Below are 14,975 nucleotides of genomic sequence, written 5' to 3'. Positions count from 1 at the left end.
GAGCTGCTAAACATGATGTAGCAGCATCCAGGACGCCTCCACCAACATCCATTCTTTCCACTTTCACTGCTGTGGTTCTGGAGAACATCCAACACACACCGCTTCACATATGAACATAGAAATGTGGGAAAAAGAGCTGAGCTCACGTTAAACACATGTTGGAATAAAAACATTTCAGACTGACTCAGTTTCCACAGTTACAGCAGTTAGATACAGCTCACCTCTCTGAGGATGGAGGTCCTGAAGGTTTGAAGTCAATGAGACGATGGTTTGACCTGTCGCTCTTAAAGGACACACAGCTGGGTTCTGGTTCTGGTTGATGTTTACGTGTCCATCTCTTAGGAATCCTGTTAAAATAAAACTTATTTTTAATACCTACATAGAGGGACCAGCTGGTTCTGTTGGTCTGGGTCGTATTTAGACAGAAACTAAATGTAAAGGTTCTTCCATAAATGTCTGATCAGCCGTCCTTCTTTCTAGGATGAATAATGTTGAACACATGTTGGTCATCAAGATCCAGGAAATGTTCTGGAAGTTGGTGAGTTTTTCCAGATGTGTCCTGCTGGAACCCAGAGCTCTAAGCAACAGGCTGGTGTCACTCAGCTGGTTCTGCAACAGTGACTTGCTGTTTGTCAGAACCCACTGGTACCATGCTGAGCTGCTCTGTTCAGTCTGGATGAAGCAGCAAAGAGGAACAGCAGCAGCTTCAGGACCACTTGGTCTCTTCTGGCCTGATATAGTGAGAACGCTGTGTGAAAAGGGCTCTGGACACTTAGAGATGCTGATCTCACCTCTGAGCGTGGCTCTGGCTCTCAGCTTCCCCACACAGAGTGGTTTTAGAGGGAGGGACTCCCTCCTCTCTGTCCTCACACTGATCCATGCTGCTGAATTCACATCCACATCAGCTCACACACACTTTCTACCTTCACCTGCAGAGGAAACACAAATCATTCATCTGCATATCAACTCTGATCATCCTTTACATCATTAGTGCTGGAAAAAGATCAGCTGCTCCTCCTCTGATTGGCTCTTCTTCTCTGCTTCATATCAGTGTCAGTTGAATGCAGTCAGACAGCAGTGAGAGGCAGAGGAAGCTGCCATCAGCTGCTGTACTTCTACTATCAGTCCACTAGATGGAGCCATGGAGCAACATTTCATCCACTCACACTGATTCACTCTGACTGAACATCAGCAACTATTTTATTTCACAATCATCAAACTCTACAAGTGGAATATCTGCTGCATCAAAGCTGAACTATTTAATAATCTGACTGAATTAAACACATTTTAACATTGTAATTTTATTTTGAAAGGACTCACAGGAAGCAGCAGGAAGCTGTTGTGTCTGACTTTAATGGGAGACCAGAGTTTGATTCCTGCACCAAATCTCTAGAAAAGCTTAGATCTCCATTTTTGCTCCCCTAAGATGTAGTAACATTCAGATCTCTGATAAATATTTTTGTTTTTTTCTTGATCAGATTATGTTGACACATCTGACTTGTTGATGTGTTTTTATTTATTGATTTATTTTCTATTTATTTAAATTTATTCAGTGGAATATTTGGTTCCCTTGCTTGGCTAAACTCTAGAGGAATCAGATCCACTTTTACTGGTTTTATTGTGACTATTAATAAATCGGACCTTTGACTGTTGGACCTCCTGAGTGATCTAAGGAGCTGTAATCTGTCGAGTCAGCAGCAAACTGATTGGTTGTTAGAACCAGATGGACTCTGACCCGGCACACCCTCCATATAAAATACATTCACACTGTAAACATCAGCTGCTGGTGCTGAAGAAGAAGATTTGCTCACATTTACCAAAATGGAGCCAGAGCCAGAGAAGTGGAGCCACAGTGAAGTCCGGGCTTTATTGGACCTGTGAGCAGCAGGAGAAAAACAACATGAGGTTGAAACAATGGAGGCAAAAAGTGAGACACCTGAAGCAGGATCATAAAGGTCAAAGGTCACAATAACCAGAGTGGATCAGATAGGAAGAGCAGTAAATGGTTTATTTCCCTGAACTCGGTTCTGAGGCGTCAGCAGCTTTTAATCCCAAAGTCCAACAGAGATAAAGTGGAACCAGATGATTGGACCTGGATCCGTCTCTGATGTTCAGACTAGAAACTAGCTGCACATGAGGATGAAAACAGACTAAATCAGGGTTTACCACAGATGGTAGATGGACTTCTGTCAGCCTTTGTTAAAGGTCCAAACATCCAGAACCACAGCAGGTTCTAGTAGCTATGATCCAGTACAGTGAACTAACTGGTTCTGATGCTCTGCTGCTGTTCACTCATTTCTACATTCAGCCATTCATCACTGGTCAACATTCACTTCTAGATGAACTGCTTCATTTCTTGGGTTCTGGTCCAAACTTTAGTCATTTAATCAGGATGTTTTATCCAGATAGTTCTAGAGCAGCATCCCGAACTCCTGGAAGGACTTCTGGGTTTAAAATAAGCTGCAACATTCAGCCAGGAGACCCGGTTCCTCCAGAATCATTGATTTTAGCCACAGTTTCTCTCTCTGCTCATTAAAATGATCAGAACTCAGTAATATCACAGTTTTTCTAACAGCAGATTAAACTCAGTCCCAAAGCTGATGATGCTTCTGTGTTAATAAACAGCAGCTCCATGGTCCACATGACTGGTACCGTTGGGTCCAAAGCATCAGGAAGATCTCTCAGCGCCAAGAAAAGGGAACTACTTCCTGTTGGCACCAGCTCAGACTCCTCTGCTTCATCAGCTGGAGCTGAAGTTCAGAACTTTGGATCAACAGGTTCTCAGAGTTCTGCTAGAAGGAGGACCAGAACATGTTGAGCTGTAGAGCAGATATGAGACCATGCCTCAGCCTCTGCTTCAGAACCGACCCACTAGATCTGGTCGGGTAGTTCAGTGTGAAGCAGCAGGCCTCTCCAGGTCCATTTCTCCATGCTGATCCCTTCCTGTGTCACTAACAGCATTAAAAAGCAAACTCACTTCTTTTAGTTTTTATGCAGAAATCAAACCATCAGAAGATCCCAGCTGGTGACAGAGTATAAGAAGGTGGACATCAGAGCCTTGGACCTGAAACTGGACCAGAACCATTAATATTAACTGGATCAGAACCAGTTTGAGCTCCAGATTCTCTGTGGTTTCATGAACAAAGATCTTTGTTTAATGAAACTTTAGTTTGAAACATGAATTTAATGAAAACAATGTTCCCAACAAGTTCTTAAACTCCTCAGACTTTTCATTTAGGAAATAAAATACTAACTAATAATTGTCCCTCATGGGTCAAACACTGTGGAACAACAGACTGATCACTTTTAGCAGCAAATCAACCTTTAAGTCTGATTAATGGAAATATTATTGTTTTATTCATAGATTTATTAGATCAATGTTAAACGTTTGGATTATCTGACTTTTAATGAATTCAAATCTAAAATATTATGAAAACTTTAAAGCTGTTAACATTTCCTGGTCTGATTGGACCCACCTTCAGGTCTTCAGCTGTTCTTCAATCTGCTCTCTAAACAGCAGATATTTTACAGCTGCCATAAACAACAGGCTGGAGAAATATCAGAACCAGAACCTCAGAAGTTCTGCTTCAGTCGCTCTGAATTTATCAAACCAACCATCGTTCTTAAAGGGACAGAAACACATTTTAAGACGATCCACAAAGTTTAAGGAGCTGCAGAACCTCTAAAGAGACGGTTCAGGTTTCAAGTGGACCTTTGTAACTTTAGCAGAACAGCAGCAGAACCTTTAGATCACATGTTTTTCTCAGAGTCCAGAGTTTCTGGTTGGAGGTTAAAAGGTGGTTTTAACTCAACATGAAGGACGTTCCTGTCTTTAAGCTCCCAGATATTTAGATTTTAGACGGATCATCTGGAGCCGTGAAGCTCTGATTGGGTCGACAGAGTTCTGCTCATCTAAACATCACATCTGAACATCAGCTGTTCATCATGTTGTTTGGTTCCAGTTCATCAATAATCTAATAATCCTGTAGATTAGTCTTCAGACAGCAGAGATGAAACTTTGTGCTGAAATCAGAAGTGAACATGTTCTCCAGACATCAGAGAGCAGAAACAAAGAGGAAAGTTCCTCAAGACAAAGTTCTGGTAGGAAACAAAGCAAACTTACAGTTTGTTCAGACGCTCCAAAGTGCTGAAGAACAAGATGTGAAGCACTGAGACACAGGTGAGCTGCTACCTGGAAGGAGGCGGAGCTTCAGCTGTGATGGAGGTGGGACAGGTAGGAGGGCGGGGCAGCAGCAGGAGCAGCAGTGGAGTTCCTGGAAGCTTCAAGGTTCAAAGTTTCTTTCTTCTTTTCAAGGAGCAGTTTGGTTTGCAGCTGCCAGGAAGACATCAGGACAGAAAACAACAGTCACTAAACACCAGCTTCATCTGCTGCTTCTCCTGCAGAATGCTGAGAGCTGCTGGAAGCGGCTGCTTCTCCATGGTGGCAGTGTGTAGCTGCGTCCTGAATGATCCAGTAGTTTAGCTGCACATCTTCAGCCTGCAGCTGGTTCTGGTGTTTAACAGGAAGTGAGCCGTGCCGGCAGCTCAGAGAAAACCTTCCAGCAGATTCATTCAGATCAGGTCCACATTAAAACAAGGCAGCTCCCAGTCAGAGTGCTGCAGCTTCTGCTTGATGCTTTGTGTGCACGCTGCTTTCTGCACACAGCATCAATGTGGGCTTCAGAGGTTCTGTCCGTCTGGGTCCAGAGGTGTTTCTCCAGCTTCACTCCTTCAACAGACGCATTCTTCCTGAAAACAGAGGAGGACAGTCGGCTTCTTCCTCACATCACTCACAGCTCTTTAGTTTTCACCACATTGATGTTTAAACAGGAGGAACTGCTCCATCTGACACCTTCCTCCACCAGGAGACCCGGTTCTGATGGATCACTGCTGGGAACGGACACAAGGACAGAACCTCCTGCAGGTCCAATAATGTAGCAGCCTCTGCCATGGCTTTGACCATCATTAGTGTAGAAAACAAAGAACAGAGGAGAAACCACTGTTAAAAAGTCTCAGAGTTAAAAAGTCCATCAGCCACCAGATCAGAACAGAGTCCAAGTTCTAGAGGTTCTGGAAGCTGTCTGCTAAAATGTGGAGCTGGATGGGATTAAAAGCAGAAGAGAAGTCCATAAAAAGGGAACCAACAAGGTCCTCTGCTTCCTCCAGATGTTTCAGAGCAGCTTTCAAAGTGTCCCTGTCTCACCATCCAGTCCTCGACCCGTCCTGGAAGCAAACTGCAGGAGGTCCAAACTGTCCTGACCCGGTTCCATCAGGTCCTCCTTCAGCAGCTTTTCTAATGCCTTTAGAACCAGAGAGGTGAGAGGTTCTGGACTGAAGACAGCGAGTGTCTCTGAGCTTTAGATCTTAGCTCAGGGAACAATTACTGAGGGGGAGTGGTGGCCCAGTAGTTAGAGCAGAACTCTTGGTTCTGATAAGGCTGCTAGAACCTGGAGCACACCTGAGCAATACCCTTAACCCCCGATTGTTCTCTGGGTTCTGGAGAAGCTGCCCGCTGCTCCCTAAGGGATGGTTAAATGCAGAAGACAGATTTCACTGTAATGTAAAATTGTAACTTCAAATAAAGATTTCTTCTTCTTCTGAACTGGACCAGGTTCTGCTGCAAAGCCGACTGAAAGGTCCAACTAAAAATGTCTGCTTGAATGTGTGCTGACAGTGCTCTATAAATAAAGCTGGGATTGTACTGGGTCTAAAAACTGGAGAACAGAACATAAAGCTGGCTGTAGTTTTAGTCTTGGATCTAAATGTTCCACATTACTTCTGACATGATGGAGCGAGTCTGTTGAAGCTAGATGCCTTTCTCAGGGTAGGGCTGCATGTGAACGCTGCTACTTTCTGCTACATCACGTTGGCTCCATGCACGGCTCTGCTCAAAGCAGCAAAACAGGAACTATTTCTCTGCAAGTTCATGTTTCTAGTTCTGTTCAGTGTAGTTCTAGAGCTCAGAAACACTTTCTACCTTCACCTGCAGAGGAAACACAAATCATTCATCTGCACATCAGCTCTGATCATCTGATGACGTCACAGCTCACCTGGTTTGTAGTTTTTCTTTCAGACTAAAACAGTCAGCAGAGCGTCTGCAGTGATATCAGAGGCAGGTTGATAAAGTCTTGATGAGAAAGGAGAGAAGTTGTGCTGAAAATGTTTCCTGATGGCGTCCTGAGGAGAAATGAGCCCAGAGAACAGAGCTGCTGGTTGCTTCCTGCTGCAGGAACTGCTCAGACTGGTCTGGCTGAGTGGGAGTCAGAGGAAAGTTCACCTGCTGACGTCTGAAGACATGAAGCCTTCTCATGACTCCCAGTGTGAACACAAACACTCTGCTGCTGTTTAAATGGCTTCATTGTTGTTCTGCTGATCCAGGTTCTGTTCAGCTCTGATGGAACCACAACCTGCTTTAACTGGGAACCAACTGGACTCTTCATTGCTGGAGATTTGTCTCCCTCTGGTGGTGAAAAGATAAACTGCATGATGTCTGATTATTAAACCCATTTGCTGCGTTTTTAAATGATCCAAACATGTCAGTGATGGTAAAAAGTGAGCAGAACCAGAGTCAGTTCTAAGCTTTCATTTATCAGGACATGAATAAAAGATCATCTGTTCCTCAGCAGCTCTTAAAATGAGGGAAATACAACAGCAGCACAGATTCCATTGGGTCATTATTTAGTGAACAGAACCAGAAGCAGAACCCTGAAGCAGTGAGTGAAAAACTAAGTCCATCCTTTCTGCTTCCACAGCAGGTCAGAGGCTCAGTAGCTGCAAGGAGCTGCTGATCACATGACAATCTGCACTTTAACCATTTTTAGCCCTTTAACACTAAACAACAATTAGTTGATGCTTTGGTGGAATTATGGCATCAAAACAGAAACAGAAAAACAAGATAAAAACCAAGAATCCACTAAAAATACAAACTAACACCAAATAATGCTAAAAACCCATCAAAGTAACAAAGTAAACTGTAGTCCTTAATATCAGCACACTGCTGCTGCTAAAATGAGCCGTTGTTCTAATGCAGATTATTACTAGAGCTCCTAGAGAATTATTTCTCCTTATTTTAGTGCTGCTGAGCAGAGTGTCGACAGTCTCTGGTTAAAATCAGCATCAGCTGAGGATGTTCTGAAGATCCAGGTTGAAACCCTGATTTCATTTCAAACCATCAAAGTGAATTTAAAGTCAGAGTCAGAGAAAAGAGCAGAGAGGAGGCAGCTTGCTCCAAACTCCTTCTTTCCACCTGCAGCTGTTTTCCAGCTGTTCTCCACAGGTGGAGGCTGGATGTTTGGGAGGAGAGAAGCGGCACATTATAGCTCCAGATGTTCACAGCTGGATTCTTCCCACAGCAGCTGGAACAATTGCACAGATGAAATGATTGAGTCCTGAAAAATGGGATGTTTGGATGTGATCAGGTCTGCAGATGCCACTGACTGGGATTTGTGAAGAAAATGTCTCTCAGAGCTGTGAAGAGCTGTGCTTCTTTAGAGGGAAAGCTCTGAAATCTTCACTCCTCCCATCCAGTGGTGTTCAGGTGGGCTCAATGGAGCGCACCCAGCAGGACTTGATCTGAATCAACTCCATTTGATTTCTAAGCACAAAGAAAAAGCCTCTAACAGTTCTGTGTGTATTGATGGAAAATGGCTTTTAGTAAAAAGCTCCAAGTGTGGATCAGATTTCTGAGCTTCAGCAGCAACCAGAACTGTTGCTTAAAGCTGAAGTTAGAAGTCAGAGAAAAGCTGCAAAAGAAAATCAAAGCAGCGACTCAGACGTTCTTTCCTTCCATGAAGCTCATTGATTGTTGGCAACACATCACACACAGCACAGTAGAAACATGAAGCTTCTGCTTTTAAAAGCAACTCATGGCTTTCATCTTTTCAGCTTTTAGTGCAACACAAACATCTGGACTAAAACTGATCTGAGAGCAGCTTCTGGTTCCTGAATAACGGCTCTGGAACGTTGATTTCTGCACTTTTCCAGCATCTGGAACATTCCAGCTCCACAGTTCACATGTTAGCTTGCTGTCAATGTTGCTAGTAAACCTTTAGTACGTGTTCAGTGGACAATTTGGATTCAGCTTGACAGGAGAACACCTCCAGATGTTACTCAACACATTTCATTAAGATATGATGTGGAATTTCACATTTAAAGCTCATCAACATGTGACTTTACAGTTCTATTGATCAAAACTGCTGAGGTTTACATTGCCACACTATGTACATACTAATTACACAGAAAATAAAACAAGGTCCAGAAAAAGCTGAACTAGAAACAGGTAAGTATAAAATGTTGAAATGATGAAGAACATTTCCATAGTTTGCTGCCACAGAACTTTGGTTCCAACAACACAATAGACGGTTCCAGCTGGATTCCCTCAGAGCTTTCAGGACATCTTCTTGTCAGCCTAGGCACGGCTCATGGAACCATCTGCCACACGTGTCCCTGGATCTGCACAACAACTTACAGAATATACACATTAGGGGACAAGGAGGTGGCTTTTGCTGGCTTCATACTATCTTTTCATCGTCACATTTGGTTATTGAACAACTACAGAACGGGTCAAGCTATGTTCCAGAAAATGAGTTTTTATCAAATCAATAAATGATTAAAATCTGGGAGTCAGCCCCAGGTAAGATGGCCGCCACATCAGCTCAGCTACTGGGAAGCTTAATGAAATGAACTGAAAGAATTTCACATGTATTGTTTTCTAGATTTCTGTGGAGGTAAATGTTCTTCATCCAAACACTGACTTCTACAGCCAATCACTTTACTACCTTTGGAACACAGAGAAATGACTTTTAAAAGTCACAGCTGCTTCTTTGATGAAGTTATCTCAGTAATATGTTCATAGGAAACTCTCCTGAAGTAATCCCTGGGGATTTTCCCTCACCACATCATCATTATCATCATTATCTTTTTTACAGTGTATTCTAAATACTGATATATCTATAACAATGGCACATAAAACATGTGAACACAAATCGCTTCATTTCACATATTTCACTAAAACAGTACATCCAATAACATCCAATTAAAGGTAATATTATTATTTTTTCATTTTAAAACCCTTGATGATCTGCTCTCCCTCAATGACTGTTAGAGCTGTATTTTTACTTTATGCTCTAAAACTAAGTCAGTTCACAGATTCACAACGTTCTGAATAAGCATTGTTACTGAGGTACAGGTATACAAATGACTAAATAATTACAAATGCTAATGCGAGTGAGCAATCAGGCCTTCATCTGACTTAGTAGCTGACTAAGCTGGCATTTAGTTACCTGCAGACAATCTGAAAGCCGTCTACTGTTTTCATGTTGCAGATCCTGCTGAGGATTAGCTGAATATAGCATGATCACACGTCCATTATGACACCATGAAATGCTCCACATGCTGAGGATTCAGTTACTAAACGGCAGAAAATCAGCACCAAACAATACATTTACTCAGCCAGTTTGTAACTGGAGGCTCTGGCTGCTTTTACCATAGAACACAAGGAGCAGTTGTTCCATGAATCAAAGTCTACAATGGCAGAAAATAGGTAACATCACCTTTATGGTTCCATGTGTTCCATCCACTAAGATCAGCTCCATGTTCAGAGGTCACACTACCACATCTTCATAGAAAACAAGCTTCCATCCTTTTCTGTTGCTGCTATGTGTTAAACTACAGGATCATTGTTATCTGTCAACATCCAGATCATATTTATAATGAAGCAATGCAGTTTGCAGACAATCCCAATGAAGTGTGACAGAGTTTGTGAAAACCAAATGATCTGCTGAAGCTAGATGTGGCCAGCAAGGCAACAGGGATGCAGCTACGCTGTTTTTCTCTGCCCACATCATCCAACCTATTGCTGGGACATTTACAGTAAAGCTTAACACTTCAGGGCCAACCTAAAAACCTGCCTTTGTTACACATGCACAGAATCTTTATTACTACATATAGACCAACATTTTAAGCTTTGCTCATTTTGAAGAAGATTCTTGACATTCTTTGGAAGAGTTAAATGTGACAGTGATGTGTGTTTGAAATGTGAAATAAATGCAGTTTATGTAAATAGTAAATGGTTTCATATTTATGAAGGTGTGCTGTGAATCCTTGAATAAATAGCTTTTTACCTCTTGGTGCACCTTTTAAATTCTTTTTTGTCTGGGCCATCTTTTCAACTACCTTAGTGATTTCAACCAGATGTTGACAGTGAACACCTCATGCGTATACGGAGCTCTAGAATGATTCCAGTTGCTTTATGTCGTTGCCGTTGCTCTCTCTAGCTGCCCTTTTGTCTTCTAATGCTCCAGTTTAGTTCAACTCTGGCTAGATTTCACCGTGTTGACTCCAAACTTGTTGCAGTCCGCCCTCATCATTCTTCCTTCAGCCAAGATGCGGCTGACACTCATGTTTGTGTGGAAGCAGAATAATAATCAAATAATAATGAGAAGCTGCTGCATATGTCTCTATGCTTGCATCCAAAGCCTTGAGTGAAGGCGTATCATGAAGGGGAGAAGTTGCCAGGTTCCATATTTCATAAACTGTTTCTGTTGGGACTCAACTGGATGGCGTAATGCCCAAAGCTTCTGACCACAGATGTGCTTAATGCCACAATTTCTGCCATGCAGTGAGAGGCGTTTTAGTACCAAATGTTTCCCTCCTACATGCACTCTGGACTGGAAACACTGAGAGCTACTTTTTAGGATCTGATTGAATGTGACTTTGTAAAGAGCCTTGAGATGACGTGTTGTGAACTGGCGCTATAGAAATAAAATCTAATTGAAGTGAAAACATTTTAGTGTGGTTATTGTGGAGCATTACCTGATCACTGCTTGTTCCACAGGCTAAAAAACATTCTTTGGGGATTTAACAGGACATGAAGTTTCTTTTTCTTTGTCTCTATGTAACTATAAATGTCATCAAATAGTCGGCTTTTATCACTTCCATGCGTTTCAAATTCCACATGACATAAATGTCTTAATGTGGGCGTGGCCAGCAGATTTTGTAGCATCTCCCTAAACAGAGCTTAGACACTGAAACAAGGTTTACCACTTTGCAATATACTCTAGTTGCATATTCTATATATTAGCTCTACATGGCAATATTTAGCCCTAAAATCCCTGCCTGGTCATACCTGATGCCGTCAGTATTTGTTCACCCAGAGCAACTCTTTCCTTTTCCATGTTCTTTTTGATGTAGAAAAGCTGATGGCTGGAATATTTGGAAAAGCTTTCCTCACTTCCCTTGTGATCTAAAAAAAGGCAGAATATTAATTTTGTATTATTTGTAATATTCAACAGTTTGTTTCTGTTGTAGTTCCATATTTCTGCCAGCAGGGAGCGTATTCACAACTACAAGCTCTACGCGCTTCTTCTTTTGTCTTTTTTCTCTTTGCGCTGATGCCGTTACTGCAGTTTAGAGAGAGTTAGAACAGGAGGCGTCAATATAACTAGTTACTAAGTAAATACTGATTAAAACTGTGTTATATCTTGAGTTATTGATCCTAGGAGATTATCTGCACCTGCCAGGAGGGTTTCTGGTTGCGGGACATCACCGTGTTGTTGTGTTTTGTCGAGTGAAAACTGCGGTGAGTAATGATGATTAGCGCTTAGCATAGCATGCTAACTACTGCTGATTCTGGCTGATTGCTCACTGATTTCATGGAGAAAGTATCTTTGTTATATTGTTATGCTTGGAGACGATGTTTAAAACCAGCTGGAGACAGATGAAGGTATATGTGTGAATTGAGGATGTAAAAAGTTGTGTTTTGTGTAAATTATCTGTGTTAATTGAGCTATTGCTGCATGTGATTTGTACTATTACTATATGCCAACTAATGCTATATAGTTAAGCGAGCTGGTTTTATGAGCTAAAACAAGCAACAGTTTGCTTTTGAGTTATTGAGAGACAGTAATTTAATGAATGATTAACAAACATGATTGAAATGTGATTTAAAATAATTCATATACACCATTTTGTGTGTGTGAGCTGTTTAAAAATGAATTTTATAGCTCTGTGTGCTACTTTGTCAATTTGAATGGTTCACGTTCATTGATTTAAGATTAAAAAGAGGATAAATACTGTACAGTTGATTTGGGTAAATGTATAAAAAGAGAAAGAGATTAATGTAAAAGCTGCTGCTCTATGCAGGTTGTTTTTTTGTATGAGTCGGTTTTGATCACTGATCTCTATTATACACTGGAGTGCTAATAGCCGCTGTTAGAACGAGTCGCTGTGAAGCCACCAGCCGCCATATTGGTACTCCCTATTTTCCTCCAGTAACTAGGGAATATGTGTGCTACAGCATCGAATAACGAGGATTTTCTCATGTTCAGGGGGGCTTAAAAGTTTTAAAATGTCAAATGCCATATACTTTTATGTTATGTTCTAAAACTATCAAGTACTGAGAAAGTCATGTGCTGAAATATTTTGCTTTTTATTTATTTAAATATATATATAAGATAAATGTATAAATAACAATACACAAACATATATTGACATATGTGTGTGTGTGTGTATATATATATATATATATATATATATATATATATATATATATATATATATATATATATATATATTTATTTATAAATATATTTATTTATTTTAGCTTGCAGCAAGAGTGACTGATTTGTAATGTTTGTTGCTAATCCAAAGCCTGGTATGTTACAGTTTACGATGGCTAAAGCGATGGCAGAGGTCAGAGGTCACTCTTCAATAAACTAAAGAGAGAAAGAAGTTTGGTTATTGGAGCGTCGTTATCTGGCTGTCTAGCTGCTGAATAAATAAATAAATCAGGAAAACTCAGGGTGAGGACAGCACAGCTGCTTTAACAGTTTTTTTCTCCACTCTTGGTCTCTTCAGATTGTAGCCGGGGCTGCTGTCCAGGAAGTAGGGCGCTGTGCGCTGGTTCTCTTGCCCATATATGGAAGAGGCGGTGACAGAGCACACCTGGTGGGGGTGAGACAGGTAATGAGCGTCTACATTTAAAAACACGTACAGTCATGGCCAAAAGTATTGAGAATGATTCAAATGTTAATATTTACAAAGTGTACTGCTTCAGTTTTTATAACGGCAATTTGCATAAACTCCAGAATGTTATAAAGAATGATCAACGTAACAGCAATTAATTGCAAAGTCAATATTTGCCTAGAAAATGAACTTTATCCCCCAAAACACATTTCAACTTTATTGCAGCGCTGCCTTAAAAGGACCAGCTAACATGGTTTCAGTGATTGCTCCATTAACACAGGTGTGGGTGGTGATGAGGACAGGGCTGGAGATCAATCTGTCATGATTAAGTAAGAATGGCACCACTGGACACTTTAAAAAGAGGCTGGTGCTTGGCATCATTGTTTCTCTTCTGTGAACCATGGTTATCTCTAAAGAAACACGTGCAGTCATCATTTCACTGCACAAAAATGGCCTAACAGGAAAGAGAATCACAGCTAGAAAGATTGCACCTCAGTCAACATTCTATCGCATCATCAAGAACTTCAAGGAGAGAGTTTCCATTGTTGCCAAAAAGGCTCCAGGGCGCCCAAGAAAGACCAGCAAGCTCCAGGACCGTCTCTTAAAAGTGTTTCAGCTGCGGGATCGGGCTACCAGCAGTGCAGAGCTTGCTCAGGAATGGCAGCAGGCAGGTGTGAGTGCATCTGCACGCACTGTGAGGCGGACACTCTTGGAGCAAGGCCTGGTCTCAAGGAGGGCAGCAAAGAAGCCCCTTCTCTCCAGGAAAAACATCACGGACAGACTGATATTCTGCAAAAGGTACAGGGAGTGGACTGCTGAGGACTGGGGTAAAGTCATTTTCTCTGATCAATCCCCTTTCCCATTGTTTGGGACATCTGGAAAACAGCTTGTTGGGAGAAGACGAGGTGAGCGCTACCACCAGTCTTGTCTCATGTCAACTGTAAAGCATCCTGAAACCATTCATGTGTGGGGTTGCTTCTCAGCCAAGGGAGTCGGCTCTCTCACAGTCTTACCTAAAAACACAGCCATGAATAAAGAATGGTACCAGAATGTCCTCCGAGAGCAACTTCTCCCAACCGTCCAGGAGCAGTTTGATGATGAACAATGCCTTTTCCAGCATGATGGAGCACCTTGCCATAAAGCAAAGGTGATATCTAACTGGCTCAGGGAACAAAACATAGAGATTTTGGGTCCATGGCCTGGAAACTCTTTATGGAGAGACAAAAATCCTGGTGCTCTGGTAACATAAATGATTTATTCAGGAAATCTGAAATGACTGAAGACGACAGATGTAAAATCAATGAGATGTTCTATATGGTAAAAAGGCACAAGGTGCTGACATCAGATCTGGAACTAAATGGAAAGAAGAAGGTGAAAAAATTCATCTTATTTTAGTGACCTAGAAAAAAATAGGCCAGAGAGAAAGAACATATATTCATTAATTATAGACAACAAAGAATTCACAGATCATAAAGTTATTTGAGAGGAAATTCACATATTTTACTCAACTTTATATTTATCTGAATACAATCCAATGAACTCCAACATTTTCTAGATAAAAATCAAAGAACATTTCCCAATAATAGATGTAGCTTTGAAGGAAAACTGTGAATCTGGTTTTAGACTGGAAGAATTAGACAGAATGATGAAAAAACTGCTGCACTGATCACAGATCAGTTAAAAGATGATTTATCTCAGATTATAAGTGAAACACAGTCTGGTTTTCTTAAAGAGAGATCTATCCACAACAAGCTGAGACTGGTTCTAGATCTGCTGGACTAAGAACATCTGATGGAGGATGACGGAGTCGTTTTCTGTCTGGATTTTTATTAAGCTTTCTATGCTTGAACAGCCCTTTATCTAAAAAGCTTTGGAGTATTTTGCTTTTGGAGAAAAGTTTAAAACAACTCCAGTAGCTTTACACCCCTGATACTCTTTGTGCGGCTCGTCATGCCTGATCTGGCAGCTTGCAGCTCATAATCCTGTATAAAACTATAACACAGCCAAGGCAA

General features: G+C 41.3%; 1 long non-coding RNA gene across 1 annotated transcript; it reads right to left on the bottom strand.

Annotated features, from left to right (window-relative positions):
- Positions 1-877: 877 nt before the first annotated feature.
- Positions 878-6,092, bottom strand: LOC118560465. The gene is made up of 5 exons (XR_004929366.1): positions 6,051-6,092; positions 4,124-4,214; positions 3,814-4,023; positions 1,812-1,875; positions 878-929 (listed from the first exon to the last, which is right to left on the bottom strand). It is a non-coding gene; the product is annotated as an uncharacterized LOC118560465 (long non-coding RNA).
- Between the last annotated feature and the right edge of the window lie 8,883 nt (positions 6,093-14,975).

The sequence above is a fragment of the Fundulus heteroclitus genome, unplaced genomic scaffold (assembly GCF_011125445.2).
Source record: "Fundulus heteroclitus isolate FHET01 unplaced genomic scaffold, MU-UCD_Fhet_4.1 scaffold_43, whole genome shotgun sequence".
Classification (NCBI taxonomy): Eukaryota; Metazoa; Chordata; class Actinopteri; order Cyprinodontiformes; family Fundulidae; genus Fundulus; species Fundulus heteroclitus.
The sequence above is the reverse complement of the archived record's forward strand: the minus strand, read 5'-3'. Positions and strand labels throughout refer to the sequence as shown.